Source organism: Mirounga angustirostris, unplaced genomic scaffold (assembly GCF_029215605.1).
Source record: "Mirounga angustirostris isolate CCGP_5_RB_7025 unplaced genomic scaffold, mMirAng1.0.hap1 SCAF_9, whole genome shotgun sequence".
Classification (NCBI taxonomy): Eukaryota; Metazoa; Chordata; class Mammalia; order Carnivora; family Phocidae; genus Mirounga; species Mirounga angustirostris.
In genome coordinates this window covers 45,174,201-45,197,194 of record NW_026991717.1, presented here as the reverse complement: position 1 = coordinate 45,197,194, position 22,994 = coordinate 45,174,201, and the positions used below count along the sequence as shown (strand labels likewise).

The 22,994-nt window shown below is 38.0% G+C and overlaps 1 long non-coding RNA gene across 2 annotated transcripts in view; it reads right to left on the bottom strand.

Annotated features, from left to right (window-relative positions):
- The window catches only part of LOC123861144 (uncharacterized), a 233,484-nt gene that overhangs the window by 191,367 nt on the left and 19,123 nt on the right, over positions 1–22,994 (bottom strand). The gene's annotated exons all lie outside the window — the stretch shown is intronic.

Below are 22,994 nucleotides of genomic sequence, written 5' to 3'. Positions count from 1 at the left end.
ATGCACTCCAAGAAGGGGAACTGTTTTTCCCAGTACAACCCAGGGATCCTCAGACCACACTGCCCACTCCCGGGCCTCTGCCCTTATTTCCTACAGGAGCACTGCTAAGCCCACCAAGCACAACCCTGGAGATAGTGTGGACTTCTAAAACTTCAGACTTTGAGCTCCACTGCTTATAAAGACTTGCAGTAGTCAGCCCTCCCCTTTTCCCAGTCAATGTTTTGAGGAAGAGTTTTTGTTGTGCAATCCCCTGCATGCTGCTTCACTCTCTCTCTCTCTCTCTCTCTCGCTCCTCTCTCTATGATCAGGGCTCTCTCCCTCCACAGCATCTGCAATTCTTTTCTCCCCCAAATCAACTCTCTGCAGCTCCCACCTTCCACAATGTGGCCATTTTTCTACCTCTAGTTGTGCAGTTTGTTCTCTCAGTCTTCAGACTGATTTCTTGGGTGTTCAGAATGATTTGATATTTATCTAGCTGTGTTCCAGGGACAAGGTAAGCTTAGGATCACCCTACTCCTTTGTCATCCTAACTCACATGCCCACAAATGAATTTTTTTTAATTTTAATTCCAGTTAACAATATAGTGTTATATTAGTTTCAGGCATACAATATAATAATTCAACAATTCTATATATTACTCAGTGCTCATCAAGGTAACTGTACTCTTGGGGCGCATAGGTGGCATAGTTGGCTAAACTCTTTCAGCTCAGGTCTGATTTCAGGGTCGTGAGATTGAGCCCTGCATGGGGCTCCATGCTCGGTGGGGAGTTTGCTTGAGTTTCTCTCTCCCTCTCCCTCTGCCCATTCCCCCTGCTCACTCTCTCTCTAAAATAAATAAATAAATCTGGAAAAAAAAAAAGATAAGTGTACTCTTAATCCCCTTCACCTATTTCACCCATCCCCCCACCAACTTCTCCTTTGGTAACCATCTGTTTGTTCTCCAGAGTTAAGAGTCTGGTTTGGGGTTTGTCTTTTTATTTCCCCTTTGTATGTTTGTTTTGTTTCTTAAATTCCACATACGAGTGAAATCATATGGTATTTGTCTTTCTCTGACTTACTTCACTTAGCGTAATACTCTCTAGCTCCATCCATGTTGTTGCAAATGGCAAGATTTCATTCTTTTTTATGACTGACCATTCATTGCTTAGTAGCATGTTATTTAGCCTCCATGTATCTGTGCTATCTTCAGATTTTTTCTTGTGATTGATTTTTAGTTTTGTATCATTGTGGTCAGAAAAAATGCATAATATGATTTGATCTATTTGAATTTATTGAGATTTGTTTTGTGGCCTAACATGTGATCTATCCTGGAGAATGTTCCATGTGCCCTTGAAAAGAATGTGTATTCCACTGTTTTGGGATGGAATGTTCTGAATACATGTTAGGTCCATGTGGTCCAATATGTCACTCAAAGCCACTTTCCTTATTGATCTTCTGTCTGGATAATCCACCCATTGATGTAATGGGGTGGTAAAGTCCCCTACGATTATTGTATTACTGTCAACTTCTTCCTTTGTCTGTTACTAGTTGCTTTATGTATTTAGGTGCTCCCATGCTGGGTACATAAATATTTACAAGAGGAATATTTCCTCTTGTTGGACTGTTCCCTTTACCATTGTGTAGTGTCCATCTTTGTCTCTTCTTATGATATTTCTATTGAAATCCATTTTCTCTGATATTAAGTATTGGTACCCCAAATTTCTTTTTGCTTCCATTTGCACGGTGTGTTTTTCCATCCCTTCACTTTTAGTCTTCAAGTGTCTTTAGTCTGAAGTGAGTCTTTTGTAGGCATCATATAGACAGCTCTTGAGTTTTTATCTATCCAGTTATTCTATGTCTTTTGACTGGAACATTTAGTCCATTTACATTCAAAGTAATTATTGATAGGTACATATTTGTTGCCTTTTTGTTACTTGTTTTATAGTTGCTTTTGTAGTTCCTCTCTTTTCTTGCTCTCTTCCCTTGTGGTTTGATGGCTTTCTTTAGTGACATGCTTACATTCCTTTTTTTTTTTTAATTTTTATTTATTTATTTGACAGAGAGAGACACAGTGAGAGAGGGAACACAAGCAGGGGAAGTGAGAGAGGGAGAAGCAGGCTTCCCGCGGAGCAGGGAGCCCGATGCGGGGCTCGATCCCAGGACCCCGGGATCATGACCTGAGCCGAAGGCAGACGCTTAACGACTGAGCCACCCAGGCGCCCCTGCTTACATTCCTTTCTATTTAGTTTTTGCATATTAGAAATTCTTGACTTGTAGTTCCATTAGGTCCATATATAACATCTTATGTATACAGCAGCCTATATTAAGTTAATGGTCATTTAAGTTTGGACCCATTCTAAAAGCACTAAATTTTTACTCCTCTCCCTGTCCCCATGTATTAAATATATGGTATCATAATTTACATCCTTTTATGTTGTGAATCCCTGACTGATTTTTATTTATTTATTTATTTATTTATTTTTAAAAGATTTTATTTATTTGTGAGAGAGAGAATGAGAGACAGAGAGCATGAGAGGAAGGAGGGTCAGAGGGAGAAGCAGACTCCCTGCTGAGCATGGAGCCTGATGCGGGACTCGATCCCAGGACTCCAGGATCATGACCTGAGCCGAAGGCACTCACTTAACCAACTGAGCCACCCAGGTGCCCTTATTTTTATTTTTTTAAAAAGATTTTATTTATTTGACAGAGAGAGAGAGAGAGACAGCGAGAGAGGGAACACAAGCAGGGGGAGTGGGAGAGGGAGAAGCAGGCTTCCCACAGAGCAGGGAGCCCAATGAGGGGCTCGATCCCAGGACCCCAGGATCATGACCTGAGCTGAAGGCAGACACTTAATGACTGAGCCACCCAGGTGCCCCCCTTACTGATTTTTATAGATATACGTAGTTTTACTGCTTTTGCACTTCCTACTTTTCTTACTCTTGTATATGGTCTTTCCTTCCTCTTTAGCATTTCTTATAAGGCTGGTTTAGTGGTGAACCCCTTTAACTTTGTTTGGGAAACTCTTTATCTCTCCTTCTATTCTGAATGATATACCCTTGCTGGATAGAGTATTCTTGGTTGCAGGTTTTTTCTTTTAAGCCTTTTGAATATATCATGCCACTCTCTTCTGGCCTACAAAGTTTCTGCTGATAAATCAGTTGACAGCCTTATGGAGTTTCCCTTGTATGTAATTGTTTTCTTTTCTCTTGCTGCTTTTAAAATTCTCTCTTTATCACTAATTTTTGCCACTCTAATTATTATATGTCTTCAGATGGACCTCCTTGAGTTGATTGTCAGGGGCTCTCTGTGCCTCCTGGATCTGGATTTCTGCTTCCTTCCCCAGATTTGAGTTTTCAGCTATTATTTCTTCAAATAAGTTTTATGCCCCCCTTTCTCTCTCTTCTCCTTCTGGGATCCCTATAATGCAAATGTTATTATGCTTATAATGTCATTGAGTTCCCTTAACCTATTCTCATTTTTTGTTCTTTTCTTTTTGCTGTTCAGCTTGGTTGTTTTCCATTAGTCTGTCTTCCAGGTCACTGATCCATTCTTCTGCCTCCTCTGATCTGCTGTTGATTCCCTCTAGTGTGTTTTTAATTTCCATTATTAAATTCTTCATCTCTAGTTGGTTCTTTTTTATATTTTCTATCTCTTTGTTGAAGGTCTGAGATCCTCTACTCTTTTCTCAAATCCAGTAAGTATCTTTATGACCATTACTTTCAAGTCTCCATCAGGCATACTGCTTATGTATGTTTCATTTAGCTCTCTTGCTGTGGTTTTGCCCTGTTCTTTCATTTAGGATGTATTCCTCTTTCTCCTCATTTGGTCTCTCTGTTTCCATATATTAGGAAAGTCAGCTACATCTCCTGATCCTGAAAGTAGTGGCCTTATGAAGCAGAGGCCCTGTGGTGCTCTGTAGCACAATGTCCCCTGTTCATCAAAACCAGATGCTTCAGAAGTGTCTCCTATGTGGGTTGCATGCACCCTACTATTGTGGCTGAGCCACATTTGCCTTCAGTTCAGTTGGCTGCAATGGCCCACTTTGACTGTTGTGGGCAGGGTTTGGTCCCTATGCTGTTAAGGGGCCAGTCTGGAGCTGCTGTGGGCTTGTAGTTGGGTGGTGTCAGCAGTCAAACCAGATGCCTGCCTTCAGTCTGTCTGCAGGGGCTGCAGATGCACTGATTGACAGGGCTTCTCTCTGTATTGCCAGTTATAGGGTTCAGCAGTTACGGCTGTAGATGAATGGGTGTGTAGTTATCTTCCCCTCTCAGGAGTCACTTTGGAGTGGCACCAGCCCCTAATGGTGCTGCTTGTAGAATCATATGTGGGAGGAACTGTTCTGAAGGGATGCTTGCTTAGTAGGGCAGGTTGGAGGGGACAGATCTGCAGGACAGCATGGAGGTGGGAGGTATGATGTTAGCAAGGTAGGTGGAATGTGTTTGCTGGTTCCCACAATTGTCCTGTTCTCTAGGCTGGGGTGAGGGAGTGTGGAGAAAAATGGTGCCCACTGGCCCTTTTGTTCTTGGAGAAATCTCCTAAAGATCCCTGCCCCTCCAGCACACATTCTGAGATTAGTAAATAAATCTCCTTCATGTATACCCCAGGGCTTTTCAAACTGCTGCTTCTATGCTATATCTCAGTGGGGTTGTTTGTTATGCTAGCTCTTTCAGTGCAGGGACTCAGTTTTCTACCACCCTCCAGCTCTCTCAGAGCTAAGCCTGCTGATTTTTAAAGTACCCAGAGTTAAGCCCCACTGATTGTAAAAAATCACAAAGTTAAGCCCCACTGGTTTTCAAAGCCAAATGTTATGAGGACTTGTCTTTCCACCACAAGTCCCCTGTGTGTGGGGTGCCTGGTGTGGGGTCTGCCCCTCTCCCTTCTTGGTGCTTATGGTGTCCTTCCTATTTGTGGTTAGTCTCCTGGGAGCTTGGTTCCTGACTGACCGCATCTCCATCCCTCCTATCCCTTTTTGATGTGGCCTCCTCTCTATGATTAACTGTGGAAAGTCTGTTCTGCCAGTCTTTGGGTCATTTTCTGGGCTGGCTGCACTGATCCGGCTGTTACCTAGGTATGTCCAATGGAACGAGGTGGGCTTAGGATCCTCCTACACTACCATCTTCCCAGAAGTCTTCCCCTACTCTTTTTGATACTAATAGCATAAGAAATCTTCAGCAGGGAGAAGGGAAAATAACCATTATGAAATACAACCAAAACATCTGTTCTCCCTAACAAAGGCCTACCATCAAGAGAAATTACTTTACCAGACAACTTGAGCCCCCTCTACCCTTTCTGTCTCACATCAGGGGAGGAAAAACAAGGCTAAGAAATGATTCTGAGGGGAATCAGGCACAAAAAAACCCTGAAATTTAGTCATATTATAGACTGCTTCTCCTCCCCAATACTTACCATCCTATCAACAAGGCTCCAGTATAACAACAATGGATTATAACTGAGAGCTGCAAGACACCAACTTTATTTAAAAAGGAATTTCTAGGGATATCCAAAGACAACAGGGGAGACAGAAACAAGGACAGGAAACAAAATTGAAGCCTAACACCTACATCTACAGTAAACATTAAACACAACCTAATTAGATAAACATAAAACCTCACCCTAAAAGCCTTTAACCAATATATCATGTCCAGCTTTCAACAAAAAATTACAAGGCAGGTTAAAAGGTCAAAAGAAACACAGTCTGAAGAGACAAAGCAAGCATCAGACGATACTCAGCTTTGACATTTATATTAGAATTATCAGGTAGAGAATTTAAAATAACTATGATTAATATGTTTATCCCCAGTGAATATAGATACAAAATCTTCAACAAAATATTGGCAAACCAAATACTGGCAAACGATATAGTAAAAGATCACACATCATGATCAGTTGGGATTTATTCCAGGGATGCAATGACAGTCTATCATCTATAAATCAATGTGATACACAATACTGACAAAATGAAGGATAGGGGTGCCTGGGTGGCTCAGTCATTTGGGTGTCCAACTCCTGATCTCAGCTCAGGTCTCAATCTCAAGGTTGTGAGTTCAAGCCCTGCACTGGAGCCTACTTTAAAAAAAAAAAAGGATAAAAATCATATGATCATTCAATAGATACAGAAAAAGCATGACAAAATTCAACATCCATTTAAGACAAAAAGTCTCAACAAATTAGGCACAAAGGGAATGTACCATAATATAATAAAGGGTATATATGACATGCCCACAGGTAACATCATACTCAATGGTGAAAAGCTGAAAACTTTTCCTCTAAGATCAAGACAAGGATGCCCACTCTCACCACTTTTACTCAGCATAGTAGTGGAGGCCCTAACCAGAGAAATTATGAAAGAAAAAGAAGAAAATAAGAAAAAAAGTCATACAAGTCAGAAAAGAAGTAATAAAAGTCTCTATTTGCAAATAACATACTATATATAGAAAACCCTAAAGATGCTGCTAAAAAACTGTTAGAATAAATGAATTCTGTAAAGTTGCAGGATACAAAATCAACATGAATCGGTTGCATTTCTATACACTAACAACGACCTATCAGAAAGAGAAATTAAGAAAACAATCCCATATACAACTGCATCAAAAAGAATAAGATATCTAGAAATAAATTTAACCAAGGAAGGGAAAGATCTGTATACTGAAAAGTATATGGTACTGATGAAAGATAGACAAAAATAAATGGAAATCTATTCCATCTTCATGGATTAGAATAACTAATATCGTTAAAATGCCCACACTACCCAAAGCAATCTACAGATTCAATGCAATCCCTAACAAAACTCTAATGGCATTTTTCACAGAAATAAAACAAACAATCCTAAAATTTGTATGGAACAACAACAACAAAAACAACCCCAAACAGCCAAAGTAATCCTGGATAAGAACAAAACTGGAGGCCATAAAAAGGAATCAAACATTGATATATGCATATATGTACACCCATACATATATGCACAAACCTCAAATCATAATACTAAGCGGAATCAGTGAGATGCAAAGAACAACATAGTATATGATCCCATTTATTTAAAAATTCTAGAAAAGAAAAACCTTAGCACCAGAAAGCCAATCAGTAGTTGCCTGGTGCTGAAGGTGGGAGAGGGAAAATTGAAGATCGACTACAAATGGGCACAAGGGCAGTTTATGGGGTAATGGAAATGTTCTAAATCTGAATTGTGGTAATAACTGCATAACTCTTTAAATTCACTGCAATCACTGAATTGTACACTTAACAACAGATGAGTTTTATGTACATAAATTATACCCCCCAATAAAGCTGTTAAGAAATATCTTAAGAGTTTTCTGGGGGAAAAGAGAATGAGATCATTCCATATTTTTCAAATAGAATGAAATTCCAGAGACAGTAATTCTAGGGAGTTCAAATTTTAGCCAGTATAAGGAAGTACATACATTGATAATCAGAGTTATTCAATAGGAATGCCTTGGATTCCTAAAGCAAGCAGAATGGTACTGTTGGTTGGCCAAACCAACAGACATTCCTGATACCTTCTCCTTTATGAATGTAATGTAGGGTTTTGCAAAGTGACCTGCTGGATATTCTGTTATTTGCAGCTGAATAAATCCCAATGGATAAACCTACCTTCTAGAATAAGTAGTCCTAAAATGCTGAAAACTTTCTACCCAGGGAAGGTGTGAAATATTCCCATTGGAGAAAGAGGATGATATAATTAGTTAGTTAAATTAAAGACAATTAATCATAGTTTTTGAAAAACACCTGCATTATATATGTTCTTTGAATTTAGTAAAAGCAATTGTCACTGTGGATATATATACATTTCAGAAAGCGGGAAATACTCTTTGCTTTATGCCATTTCAGCTTACACACACACACACACACACACACACACACACACACACACCCCCCTTTTCTTCCCTAAGGAACCTTGAAAATCAAAGTAGGAGACTACTTTTACTAGAAAATGAAAAGTACACAAAAGTATAAGATTTGGCCTCTGCCCTCAAGGTGTTGGAAAAACAATCTTTGTAGAGGCAGGTGAACACATCTGAAGTAATTAGCAGATATCAGACACTGTACAATTAAGCCATAAATTGTAGCATATAAACACAATTAAATTCTTTAGAAGTCAAACCACGGATAGCTTTACAAACCATCAGGATTAAAAAATGCTATCTGATGGTGAAAGCAATTGACTGAACCTGTCCACTCCCAAAACACAGTTACTTTGATAAATGTTAAGTAGTCCTCTGAAGGCTTCTAACACTAACAGGCTATTAGATAATACCCATCAAGTGATTTCATTGGAACAAGAGAAAATAGTGCTTTAGAAAGAAGTCATTTAAAACAGGCTCCCCAAGATCATTTCTGGATGTGCAAATTCCACAGTGGATTATTTCTTAAAATTTACTCATTATTAGTGTCCATTCCTGAGAGATTAAGGTGAAAGACTTGAGAGATCAATGCAATTTAAGTACTATATACTATAATGACAATATTACAATTGGATTTTTTTTCTTCACATTTTTCTATCTGTAGTCTTGCCTCCTGTTACTCTGGCATTTTTCAGAATGGCATAATCACAAAGACCTGTGTTATTTCAATACTGTATGGAAAAGCTCCAAGCTAAGGAATTTTTTAAAGTACCATAAGCAGGATTAAAGCCTTTTAACATATACATGGGTATAGTTAACAAATGATCTACTCTAAATATTTTCTCATTTGAAGCTGACTTTAGTAATCAATAAATGTAATTTAAACTGCTTTTCTAGGAGTTCTGAGTCACTCATTCTCTCTTCCTCCCTCTACCTATTAATGAATTTAATTTCAAGATGTCTGAAGAGATGGTAGGTACATGGACTCCAGGATATAATTTGTTCCCTTGCAAAGCTGACTCACTCTTTTGGGCCTGAATCTGCAAGCTTTGTTCTTTTAACATCACGTTCACACAACCCATCACTCCAAGTAATAAACGAGCTGCTGAGAGTTCATCTACCGCAACCTTCACCGTGGCAAATTTGACATCTAAATTTGAAGCCAACGTTCACCTGCTGATAGAGCTTTTGAGGTGGAAACCCCTAGAAATATGGAATAAAAACTGCTCAAGTAATATGCTTCTCTTGGTTTCTGAATAATCATCCTCATGACAGCTATTTGCCATGAAAATTAATAAAAATTCATTTCCATTGCCTTCTTTGTTCAACTTTTAATTAACACACACTGTCTGACCTCATTATTCCCCATACCCAAATCTAACTTTTTAGCGAAGAAATCAGCTTTTGGTGCCCTTTGCAAAGGAACACTTCCCAAGTGCCTTGAGGTGCTTAAAGAACTAAAGCTAGTAACACTATCAATAGATATTTTTTATTTTTTACTTTAGAGCAAATAGACTGCATGCATTTAAAATGGTGTGTTTAAAATCTGATTTTTCTGTGATTCGCTTCTTAAAGTTGTTCTATTTTTAAATTTCTCAACCTGATTTTCAACCTAACAGAGTACTATTTTGTATTCACTTTTTATGGTGTTTCTTCAAAAGCTATTTATTGGCATTATTACTTCTAAACTGGTTTATAATTATGCTATACATTCCTTCCACAATGAACTTTCTTGCCTTCAAAATGTGTATACCAGAATTTAAATGTTGGTCACCATAGCATTTGTACATTTACTTGCCTCTACTACTGAATATCAACTCAGATAATACTTTCCATATATTTCTAACAGAGTTAGCAAATGGCACTAATATCCTAAGATCGAAATGATCCAAGAAATGAAGGGAGTTCTTTTTTTTTTTATGTTAGAACCACAAATTTAACTTAATAATGATTTGGAAGTGGAGAGAAAAATGTAGCTTCTTTATTTCATCTAAAGCTGATGTTTTCCTTCAAAAGCTCCCATCCACTACTTAGGAAAAAATAGCTAAATGTGTGAGTTCAAAGCGAAGTCTGATGTGATTGTTTATTCAGCCTTTTCAGAAAATGTTCAGTCTGTCAACCTTTCCTTCTTGCTATTTCTCTTAAGAATCTGGTTGTCTGGAGAGAGTGGGGTCATACACATCCTGGTGAACTTGAGAGAAAGAGATCCCTGGGGGATGTGCCAGCTGGCACTTTTGGGTCTCCAGGGTAATGTCCATCTGTTAGGTGTCCTGACAGCCTCAGTGCTGGAATTTGAGCTAATGAATCTGTGGTCCATTCTCTTGGCTTAGCCAATACTCTCCAGGATGCAGCCCCAGTGACAAAAGTACACTGCCCTTCTAGGCTGAGCCTCTCAGGCAAGGCCCTACCCACTTCTCTCTGTCATGGTATATGCTCAAGTTTATTTGATGGCGCTGCACCTCAGGTTAGTACATGGAAACCTGTGCAGTGACTTCATCCCAGGGTCCTCAAGGGGACTTAGGTCGGAGACTAAGGGGAAGTAGGAAGAGTTCCTTTGGCTTCAGTTATGCTCATTTACATAACATGTGAATGCAGATGCTCTGGTTCTTGATATTCTGGACGCCTCAGCAACCACACCCCTGGCGCCTATCTGTAGGAATAATTTTGGTTCTGAAGAAAAAGATCTCTTCAGTATTTTTGAGGTACTATGTTAAATTATAAATTAACTTAGAGAAGACCAACATCTCTTTGACATTTAATCTTCCTAATCTAGAACAGGATGCTTTTTTCAACTATTTTAAGTCATTCAGAAATATTTTAAAGTTTCTTCATACATAACTTTTACATTTATTGCTAAATTTATTCCTAAACATTTTATCTTTTGGGTGGGATTGCAGGGGTTTTTTTCCTTCATTTTATCTCTGTGATTGTTCTTTGTGTATATGAAAACTATTAATTTCTGTTTATTAATTTTAGACCCTATTTTACTAAATACTTCTCGATTTTTCCCCCATTTAAGTATACAAAAATATTATTTGCCACTAATGTTTGCTCCTTTGTCATTTTCATATATTTCTCCTATTTTAAGGTGTTGAGTAAATCTAGCCTCCAGCACAATATTAACTACTCCACATCTTTGCCTTAACCCTGACTTTACTGGGAGTAAGTCCAGAGTTTCCCCTTAGAAATAATGTTTGTTTTGGGTCTGAGATAAATATATTTTAAGTTTAGGATAGAAATATCCTATTCTATTAAGTGTTTTCTATAAAGGATACTGTTGAATTTTTTCAAAAGCCTTTTCAGCATATGTGGATATAATATGATCTCTTAGATTTACTAGTATTATGAATTATGGTAATATATTTTCTAACATTCAAATGTATGTTTTCCAAATAAAACCCCACATGATTTGTTCTTTTAGTATGTCTCCAGATTATGTTTGTAGGTATTTTACTTAGCCTTTTTACTTCTATATTCCTAAGTGAGATTGGTCTGTAATTTTCTTTTTTGTGTGTAATTCCTATTAGGTTTTGGTATCAGTTTTACATTGGCTTTTTAAAAAATTTTTTTATTTAAATTCTTTAGTTAATATATAGTGTATTATTAGTTTCAGGGGTAGAATTTAGTGATTCATCAGTTGCATATAACACCCAGTGCTCATTACATCACGTGCCCTCCTTAATGGCCATCACCCAATTACCCCATCTCCTGACCCATCGCCCCCTCCAGCAACCCTCAGTTTGTTTCCTATAGTTAAGAGTCTCTTATGGTCTGCCTCCCTGTTTTTATCTTATTTTTTTCCCTTCCCCTATGTTCATCTTTTTGTTTCTTAAATTCCACATATGAGTAAAATCATATGGCGTTTGTCTTTCTCTGACTGACTTATTTTGCTTAGCATAATACACTCTAGCTCCATCCATTTCATTGCAAATGGCAGTATTTCATTCATTTTGACCGCTGAGTAGTATTTCATTGTATATACCTACCACCTCTTATTTATCCATTCACCAGTTGATGGACATTTGGGCTCTTTCCATAATTTGGCTATCATTGATAATGCTGCTATAAACCCCGAGGTGCATGTGTCCCTTCAAATATGTATTTTTGCATCCTTTGGGTAAATACCTAGTATTGCAGTTGATGGGTCATAGGGTAGCTCTATTTTTAACTTTTTGAGGAACCTCCATACTGTTTTCCAGGGTGGTTGCACCAGTTTGCATTCCCACCAACCATGTAAGAGGGCTCCCCTTTCCATGCATCCTCATCAACATCTATTGTTACCGGTGTTGCTAATTTTAGCCATTCTGACAGGTGTGAAGTGGTATCTTATTGTAGTTTTGATTTGTATTTCCCTGATGATGAGTGATGGTGACCATCTTTTCATGTGTCTGTTAGCCATCTGAATGTCTTCTTTGGAAAAATGTCTATTCATGTCTTCTGCCATTCTTTAACTGGATTATTTGGTTTTGGGGTGTTGGATTTGATAAGTTCTCTATAGATTTTGTATACTAATCCTTTATCAGATATGTTATTTGCAAATATCTTCTCCCATTACATAGGCTGCCTTCTAGTTTTGTTAATTTCCTTCACTCTTCACAAGCTTTTTATCTTGAAGTCCCAATAGTTCATTTTTGCTTCTGTTTCCCTTGCCTCTGGAGATATGTCTAGTAAGAAGTTGCTATGGCCCAGGTCAAAGAGGTTGCTGCTTGTGTTCTCCTCTAGGATTTTGATGTATTCCAATCTCATTTAGGTCTTTCATCCATTTTGAATTTATTTTTGTGTACAGTGTAAGAAAGTGGTCCAGTTTCATTCTTCTGCATATGGCTGTCCAATTTTCCCAACACTATTTGTTGAAGAGACTGTCTTTTTTCTGTTGGATATTCTTTCCTCCTTTTCTGCTTTGTCAAAGATTAGTTGACCATAGATTTAAGGGTCCATTTCTGGGTTCTCTATTCTGTTCCATTGATCTATGTGTCTGTTTTTGTGCCAGCACCATACTTCTTAAAGAGAATTCGGAGATGTTTTCTTTTATCAATGTTCTAGACAACTGAAAATAGCATTAAAATGACTGTTCTTTAATGGTATTGTAGAATTTCTCTGTGGAACCATCTAGCCTTCACACTTTTGGGGGCTGGTTCTTGGACAACTTCCTCTATTTCTATGATGTACCATTTAGATATCCCCTACCTTTTAAGTATTTTGATAAACTACTAATTTGCATTAAATTGCACAGATTGTATTTGCACTTTCTTCTTTTACTGAATAAATAAGCAGATGCTCATTTTTCCAAAGCTTTAGGATTTATTAGTTTTACTAAACTCATTATTATTTATATTCTTTCTGTCTTTAATTTATTTTGTTTTTCCTTTTCTAACTTTTAAGTAGGATTCTTATAACATGTATTTCTACTTTTACCATATATGTATATACATATATATATATATAAATTTTCTTCTGAGAATTGCTTTAGTTATATCCCATAGTTCCTGATATGTAGTATTTATATTATTATTTTCTTTTGTAAAAAAATTTTAAAGGATTTTATTTATTTATTTATTTATTTAAGAGAAAGAAAAGAGAGAGAGCACAAGCAGGGCAAGTGGCAGGCAGAGGGAGAGGAAGAAGCAGGCTCCTGGCTGAGCAGAGAGCCCAACATGGGGCTCAACACCAGGACCCTGAGATCATGACCTGAGCCAAAGGCAGATGCTTAATCCACTGAGCCACCCAAGCACCCTTATATTATTATTTTTTAGCTATCCCAAACATTTGATTTTATATTTCCTCTTTGACTCAATTGTTGCTTAATAGGGAATGTAATTATTAAAAGTCAAATACTATTTATATATTTTTGTTATTCTGTTATAATCTGTATTTCTGTTATAATCTCCACATTTGTCTTAATCTTAATTATACTGTTAAATATATTCAGTGTTTACCTCGAATTCTTTTACTAATATCAACCTAGCCATATTGTGGTTAACTAAAATTTGTCTTCTAGTAGTTTCTTCAGGAAGGGCTCATGACAGTGCTATGCCAAGCCATACTGGAGCCTGAGGCAAAAGAAAAAAATCAGTAATGATCCTGTCTTTAAAATTTGGTTTTATCATGGTTGTTTTCCATTAATTTTTATTTTAATATTGCATTAAATATTATTCTTGATTGCAGAACTTTTTGGCATCCTCTTAAATTTCATGTCCAAGGCATCTAATATTCCTTGGGTTCCTGCATGTTCAGCCATTTATATTTGAAGAACAGTTTGGCTGGCTCATTCTTTCCTTGAGAAACTTTTAGGTAGTGCTCTATATAACCTGCTGTTATTAAAAGATGATGTGGAAAAGTCTTATACCAGCTGGCTTTTTTTCATTTAAGTGAAATCCCCACTCTCCCACTCTCACCCCTGGTCTTCCCAACAGTTCTTTATCTTCAAAGTCCTGTAACTTTTCTAGGATCTGTCCTGATGATGATAGCTCTGGGTCAATTTTCCCCAGCACACAGTATTACTTTTGCAGATTCAAGTCTTTTTCTTGAATTGTATTTTAAAATACCCGTCTGTACCATTTTTTGATTTTCATCTTTGGGTACTCTATATGCTTGTTGGATCCCCCACATATATCATCTGTGTCTATTATTTTCTTATAATCTTTTTAAAATTCTTTTATTTCTATTTCACTGTGTTCACTTTTCTTACTTTTATGTCCGTATCAGTATTTTCCATTGTTACTTCTTCCAATTTTGTCTGAATTTTTGTGTTTTTTCCCTCTTTCCTTTTTTTTTTTATTATGTTCAGTTACCCATTATTAGTTTTTGATGTAGTGTTCAATGATTCATTAGTTGTGTATAACACCCAATGTTCTTTTCTAAGTTCTACTAGTTTATATTTCTTCCCTGCCTACTGTCTATCTTTTCTTTCAAATACTGCATTTCCACCTTGTGGTACTTGTTAATAGAAGTGACTGAATTATTGAGGTTTGGGGCTTTTTTTAAGATTTATGTCAAAATATTCATTCACAGTTTTCCTCTACTTCGTGACAACATCTTTCTGGTGAAGGCTGATCATTTACTAATATACTTTGCTATACCTTTTCTTCCTTTTTTCTTATAGTTTCTCTTCACAGACATTGTAGTAAGAAGTGTAAAGGTTCTTACAGTGGAGCCAGGATAGTATTTCAGACTAGCTGTTTTTCACTATTCAAAGGATCTCTTCTCAGCTGTTTTTTTTTTTTTTTTAAGATCTTATTTATTTGACACAGAGAGAGAGAGAGAGAGCAAGCAAGCAAGAGGGGCAGAAGAGGAGGGAGAGGGATTAAGAATATGAAGCAGACCCCGTACTGAGCTTGGAGCTCAACTCGGGGCTCTATCCCACGACTGTGAGATCATGATCTGAGCGGAAACCAAGAGTCAGATGCTTAACCGACTGATCAACCCAGGTGCCCCTTTTCTCAGCTGTTCCTAGTTTTTCTGCATGATTCTTCATAAAGCCCCACTTCCCTATGTCTCTGATCCGAACTGTATCCCAAGAATCTTTTGTCAACACCCACCTAGCCCCGTGTCTCCACCACTGCTGTCCCAGGTAAAGGATACAAATTCTGATCCAAAGAGTGTCTCACTTTCAGAAATCACAGCAATTTAAGAAGGCTCATTAAGTGGAAACATCTTGAGGTGGGAACACAGCAGGGAATTGAATAAGGAATATTTGTTTGAAGACCATTTAAGAAATAATTCAACTCCCAGATCCAAGCCATGGAAAAAGCCCCCACTCAAATAAAGTACTGAAAGCTTTTTGTCTAATGAGGGTAAAGCAGAGGGTATTGAGACTAAAAACTACCAGGTACTGATGACGGTGGATATACCATTCACAAAATAGGGAGAACACATAAAACTAAGACCCTCCCCCTAGCCTTGCCTTACTTAGATTACAGGACCCTAGCAGCCAGGCAGTCACCCCAAGGCAGAGCCTGGAAAATTCTATGTGGTCTTACCAAACCAAGAGCAAAGACTTATTATGTCAAGGGTTCCTCACTGAAGGCTGTCTAATCATTCTAAAACAAAATTCATGGTCAGCGAGTCCACTTATGTATTCTAACGTTCCAATCAGATTTTTAGTCTCTTAGTCTACTCAGGCTGCCATAACAAAATACCAGAGACTGACTTAAAAAACACTTGTGTAAGACCATTTTCTCACACTTCTGGAGGCTAGAATTCCACGATCAAGGTGCCAAACAATTCAGTTTCTGGTAAAGGCTCTCTTCCTTGCTTTTAGACAACACCATTTCACTGTGTGGCCACATGGCCTTTCCATGCATGCATACGGGAGAGTGAGTTGTCATGTCTCTTCTACTAAGGACACTAATCCTATTGGGACAGAGCCCCAACTTGTGACCTCATTTAACCTTTTTTTTTAAAGATATAATTGACTTTATTAAGCAATTCATGAACTGAGCATCATCTCATGTATCAAGTAGAGAGCTGTCCCCCTTAATTATTTTCTTACAGGCCCTATCTCCAAATACTGTTATACTGGGGATTAAGGCTTTAACATATGAATTGGGATGGAGGGACACAGTCCACAACAATCCCCCAAACACTGTCAAACCAAACAAACTATATCTATGGGATTTCAATATATTTCAATTTATGGGATTTTAATATATTTCAATATATGCATAGTGATTACCTATTACTTCTTTCCTTATTTGAATGTTTCACCTCTTGGTATGTTCAGTGAGTTTCCATACCAGAATGTAACAAAGTGGGAAAACACTTCTTGTTTTAGAAGTAGGATATTTTTTTTTTTTAGAAGTAGGACATTTAGATCCATTGGGAGTATAGTAGACAGGATGTGGTATTGCCCTCTGTGGACACTATTACACCTTCTTTCTGAGTTGTAAGTCTGTTGAAGTCTAAAACTGGTACAGATGGAGAACAGGAATGCTGATTAACTCCTTTTCATTGAATATAAATGTGCTCAATTATAAGGTATTGTTCAAAAAATCTATTGATTAGTATATGGAAATATGCATCTATCTATCTACACCCTATAAACTATCAGTTTGCTGATACACACTCTTCACTCCCTAGTATTCCTTATGCACAGGTGGATCCCCCATCACCAACAGAGGCTACTGATGACTTTATATTGGAATGGGTGAACACTGCAAAACCACCCAGGGTGAGGCATCCATATGCCACTCTATAGACCAAGTCATCCCTTCAAGGCACCCTCACCTCTACTTATATGGGTTCTTTGCCTCCCTCCCATCTGTCTGTAGGGCCTGGAAGGAAACTCTGATCCTTTAGCAAACCCAGCTCTGAACAGTGAGTTTATGTGAGATACGTTGTCCCTTTGTTTGTTGCTGACAAGCGTAAAGAACCACTTTCACTGCTGGTAATAATGGTTAATTTATCACATCCAGCGGAGGCTGACCTCTGGGTGTCCCAGCCCCTCCATCACCTTCACACCTGCTCAAGCTAATTGTTAGAGCCAAGTGTAAATGAAAATCAACTGGGCTAATAATGAATGGAGCCCATTACTCGCAACAGCACATTGCTTTAGGAAGGTTTATCAAGAAACATTATAACCAGTCCTCAGTCACAGTTCCCTGTTTCATAGATGAGAAAAAGCAAGCAAACAAGGGGGGATCAGCATATGAAAACAAACACAGTGATGGGAAACACATTTGGCTTTAGGTTCCAGAGCTCTGGAATAGCTATTCTTATACTTTACCAAAATCCACTAAAATACTCCCTGAAAAAAGATTTAAGATATTTCTCCCTATGTTGTTGTCATCTGTTTCTATAAGCAAATGAGATCATTACCGGATATGAAGACCTTAATTAATATGCTAATCTCATTCCTCCATCAAAACCATTTTTTAAGGAGGTTATCCCCATGGCTCCTCCAGTCACTGCCACCCACCTGCCTTAGAACGCCCTGGCATTCCCATCTGAAAAAGCACAGACCCAGCTCCCAAATTCTTAAAATAAAATAACCAGAACTCCCATTAAAGGAAAATTTCAAAAGAAAATTCAGAGAACTTTACTTGATACGAATATTTTACTGAGAGAGAAACAAACTGTTCAGGACTTCAAGCAAAAGGTGGTTAAGAAGTTCTCCACTCTCAGTAGTTACAACTCCATTTATAAAGTGGGATATAAGTAAGTACATAGTTTTCTATTGTGATTTGTTATTAGAAACTTACATTATTTTTCATGCATAAGCTTACTTATTTATTACTTGTCATAAACTTACTTGTAGCTGATTAGCTAGGAAGCTGAAAGGTCCCATAGAAAACTTAAGTTTTATTGAAGGGTCAGAGTCAGCATTTTGGGGAAATCGGGGCAGTTTTATGTTTTGGTTATGTGACTGCGAGTGTTCAATCTAGGGATATATTCCAACGGTGGCCTCTCTTTAATCTCTTTAATACCTGAGTATCTTCAAGAGGCAGATATGAGATTATCAGGAATTAACTGTACTTTGAAGATATAGCCCTAAGGGAACACAAGAAGTCACTTCTCACTGCCAAATTGGGGTTTTAATGTATTTAGGGAATGTTTTAAAAGTGTTTTCATGTTGAAATATATTTATTCATTTTTAATGCATTTATAAGCAATTGAGATCCCTATGTTAAGCCATAAGTCAGAAGGATCGCTCATCTCCACCCCCCATCCTGCCCCCTGGAAAATTTAGTGAGAGCAGGAAATGCTGGTAACCCCATGGGTCTGAGCACACACTTCATGCGGACTTCTACCAAGTGATCCCTTAGACTTACATGTCAGACCTCCAAATCAGCAATTTCAGACCAATTTGGACCAAACATGGAATCATTCCATATCATATTTGAACCAATCATTCACAGGATTCATATAAACCCATTACAACTTGAACAAGTGGCACTGACTCCCCATGATCTTGACTTAACTGAAGATCCAGGACTGTGCAATAACAAGACCCTATCATCTGCCTTAATCTGGGCATCTCTCTTACCCAGGTTTTGTGTTATCTCATGTAGAGATATACTAATCAGTGATCTATGTGGTATCTGCCTAATAACCTTGAGTTTTGAAGGCACCATTCCACATTTATAATGCACACCACCTGCTTGCAATATGACAAGGCCAGAGAGGTGAGCACATGCTACCATGAATAGAAGTATTCACTGGTTCTAAGGAACAGGGTATGAATTGTTGTTCTGGGGGTGAGAAGGGTTCCACAGTCAAAAAAGATTGGAAATATTGGGTTAAATTATATTTAGTAGGAGTCCTTTCTTCAAGGCAGAATTTCTTAGAGCTAATAAACATTATCAGTCTTCTTTCAACTTCCATGAATATAGAATCTTTGGTTTGACAGAACAATATCTAAAACAACACTAGTATTCAATAGGACAGGAGATGGAAAATAATTAACAACTTTATTCATACTTCTGGTAGTAAGGGATAAAAACAGTACTAGCTTAATTTAGAATCTAATACGAATGAGCTTCTGGACTTTTGATTATTCACCAAATGTTGCAATAAGCTGTAGAGCAAATAATCCCCAAATCTTGGACACTTGTAACAATATATATTTACTTCGGGGCACCTGGGTGGCTCAGTTGGTTAAGCGACTGCCTTCAGGTCAGGTTATGATCCTGGAGTCCCGGGATCGAGTCCCATATCGGGCTCCCTGCTCAGCAGGGGGTCTGCTTCTCCCTCTGACTCTCTTCCCTCTCGTGCTCTCTGTCTCTCATTCTCTCTCTCAAATAAGTAAGTAAAATCTTTAAATATATATATATATATATATTTACTTCTCACTGATAGGTCTCTGGCTAGGACAGTCTGGTTTCAAGCAGGTCAAATTCAGATGTGTTCCAGGTGCTTCTCATTCAGGAATTCAGTCTAAAAAATGCACTGGCTACCTTAGGTGTGCTTTTCTCAAGAAGGCAAAATTGCTGGCAGACATTCCCCACGCCTTTTAAGCCTCAGTTCAGCACTGGTAAGCTATCACTTTTACTATGTTCCACTGGCCAAAGCAATTTATTTTTTTAAATTTTTTTAAAGATTTATTTATTTGGAGGGGAGGGGCAAAGGGAGAAAGAAAGAGAATCTCAAGCAGACTCCCTGCTGAGTGTGGAGCCCAACACAGGGCTTGATCCCACAACTCTGTGATCATAACCTGAGCTGAAATCAAGAGTCGGATGCTCAACAAACTGAGCTACTGAGGTGCCCCTGACCAAAGCAATTTATATGGCTAAGCCCAACATCAGTGGGACAGGGAAGTATATCCCACCCACAGAGAAGCCAGGCAAGGGCAAGGAAGATGGAAACAATGGTGAGCAAAGAATCAAAGAATATCTACCACACTGACCATAAATTCCTATCCAAGATTTTACATGTATGGGAATTCAATCATATTTCTTTTTTCTTTAAACACTAATGTCCTAGTTAAAATTCAAACATACAAATGATTAGACTTGACAACAGGAATATGGGCTCCATATCCTTTATTCTTTTTCTTCCTTGGGACAAGTCAATATTCAGTATCTATGTAAACTAATCCAGGGGAGTTAGCATATTATGGCATCTTCCAGGTGACTCCTGGATGTAGATTCTGAATACCAACACCATAATCAAGATTTTTAGGTAAGAACAATGACTAGTACATGCATTTTCTAGTAGTGTAACAAATTACCAGAAACTTCACAGTGGAAAACAACACACATTTATCATCTCCCAGTTTCTGTGGGTCAGGAATCCAGGCACAGCTTAGCTGGGTCCCCTGCAAGGCTATGATCAAGGCCTGGATTCTCATCTGGAAGTTCAGCTGGGAAAGAATCCACTTCAGGTTCACTCAGGTTGTTAGCAGAATTCATATGCTTACAGTTGTAGGATCATGGAATTTTGCTTCTTCAAAGCTAGTACAGACAGGAAGACTCTAAAGCAATTCTGCTAGCAAGTCTGCTAGCAAGACAGAGCCTTACATAATGTAATGTCATCAAAGAGGTGATATCCCAGCACCTTTGCCATATTCTATTGCTTAGAAATATGTCAAAAATCCTGCCCACACACAAGAAGGGATTATACAAAGGCATAAATGCCAGAAGTTAGAGACCATGGTGACCACCTTAAAGTCTGTCCCCTACAACCAGAAACCTAAAAAATACATTATTGTGTCCTACTTTATTCCAACTTTGCTCAGCTTCTCTCAGTGGAGTCACTCTCCACCATGTTCTAGAATTGCATTCCCACTTAGATGAATCCCATTCACTGGCCAATTCTATTTTACACTGTATTTTAAGATCTTCTCTGAGTAGGAAACTCCTCTACTCAGCTGGCCAGTGTTGTTTAATCACTGGGTATTCAGTGTCATCAATATCAGAATGGCCAAGCAATCATTCCAACCAGAAAAGGCCCAAGTACCAATTATTGAACTGTCATGATTTATGTCTGTGCCTGATGTGACTAACATAAGTCAACTGTTTACGTGTAGAAATGCAACCATTGACTGACAAGAACTGCAGCATATGACTCACGCTGTGTCTACCCTGAGCCAAAGCAGTCAGTCAATTCTAAAGGTATAAGCATCAATCAAATAAATGATCTGGCAGCCTAAATATTTAACAACTAGATGATGACTGAAATTTACACTTTTCAATCAGTCATGCAGAAAAAGTCTCAGTAAAAGGAAAAACTGAAATTTAGAGATTTCCTTTTCCTAAAAGTCATTCATCCCCAAACATTGGTTGAATGCCTACTGTGTTCTAGATACTCTGGTGGGAATACAGAAATGGAAGACTGAAATAAATGAGAATTATTCTTCAAACTCTTTCTCTTATAACATTACATTATCTAACCTGCTAAGCAATTTTCTCAGTGGTCATCAGCCATCAGCACTCAGTGACCTTCCCCTTTGCTCCTTTTTCAATTTTTTTTTTAGGTAAGAAAAACTGAATTTAACCAAAATGTGATTTGGTATGGTAAAACCTCACTACTTATACATCTCATTGACTTAGAGTAATTGCAATGAGACTGCTGCTTCCTACTAAATAGAAAAAATGCATATGATAAAAATTTACTACTCTGATGTCCATTATAATATCTGAATTTAAGAATACTTTCTGTTCTACAAGCACTGAAAGCCAAAGGTAACTTAAAATAACGACAGCAGGTCCAATACAAATGTTCCATGTTACATTAAACAAAAATGCCATACTGACAAAGACAACCTCAGACAACTTGGCCTTTTCTCTCTATATACTCTTTCTGGAAGCAAATTTGTACATTCCCATAACATTTATATTCTAAATCTGTAGACAGCAAATAGATGACTACCTTACTTTAATAATCATTTATCATAAGCTTGGTATTGGGGGGAAAATAAACTCTTGACAAATTCCAAGGACACCTCTATTCTTAAGTTCCCTTTATTCTCAAGGACTCCTTTATTCTAATGCAATGGCTCCTGAAAAACTTTCCTTTTCAAGGATAATTTTTTCAAACACAATCAATAATCTACAATCAACATTGTAATGTCGTTAGAAGCCAGGACCTTTTCAGCTTTTGAGTTTTGAAGAGAAAGTACATGGCTGGACTCCTACAAGTCAAAGATTTCAAAGCTTTGATTTATGGGTTATTAATGAGTTGTTAATACTCTGGTGTTTATACATAATAAGAAATCAATAATTGACAATTTTTTCTTTAGTCTTAGAATTTCAGAGTTGAAATGAGTTTTAAAGCATATCTGGTCCAGGGGCGCCTGGGTGGCTCAGTCATTAAGCGTCTGCCTTCGGCTCAGGTCATGATCCCAGGGTCCTGGGATCGAGCCCCGCATCGGGCTCCCTGCTCTGTGGGAAGCCTGTTTCTCCCTCTCCCAGTCCCTCTGCTTGTGTTCCCTCTTTCGCTGTGTCTCTGTCAAATAAATAAAATCTTAAAAAAAAAAAAAAAAGAATCATTAAAGCATATCTGGTCCAGAACCTAAGTGTCTTCAGCAACATCCATAACAAATGGTTCTCCAGCCCTTGCTCCAACAGTCCCAGCAATGGGGAGGTCGCTACCTAACAAGGGAGATCATTCCACCTTATCACATCACCTTAGAAATGTTTTCCTTATTTGGAGTCAGAGTTTCTTTGCCCTGTAGTTTAAATTCATGATGCTAATTATACCCCTTGGGGTCTCATGGGA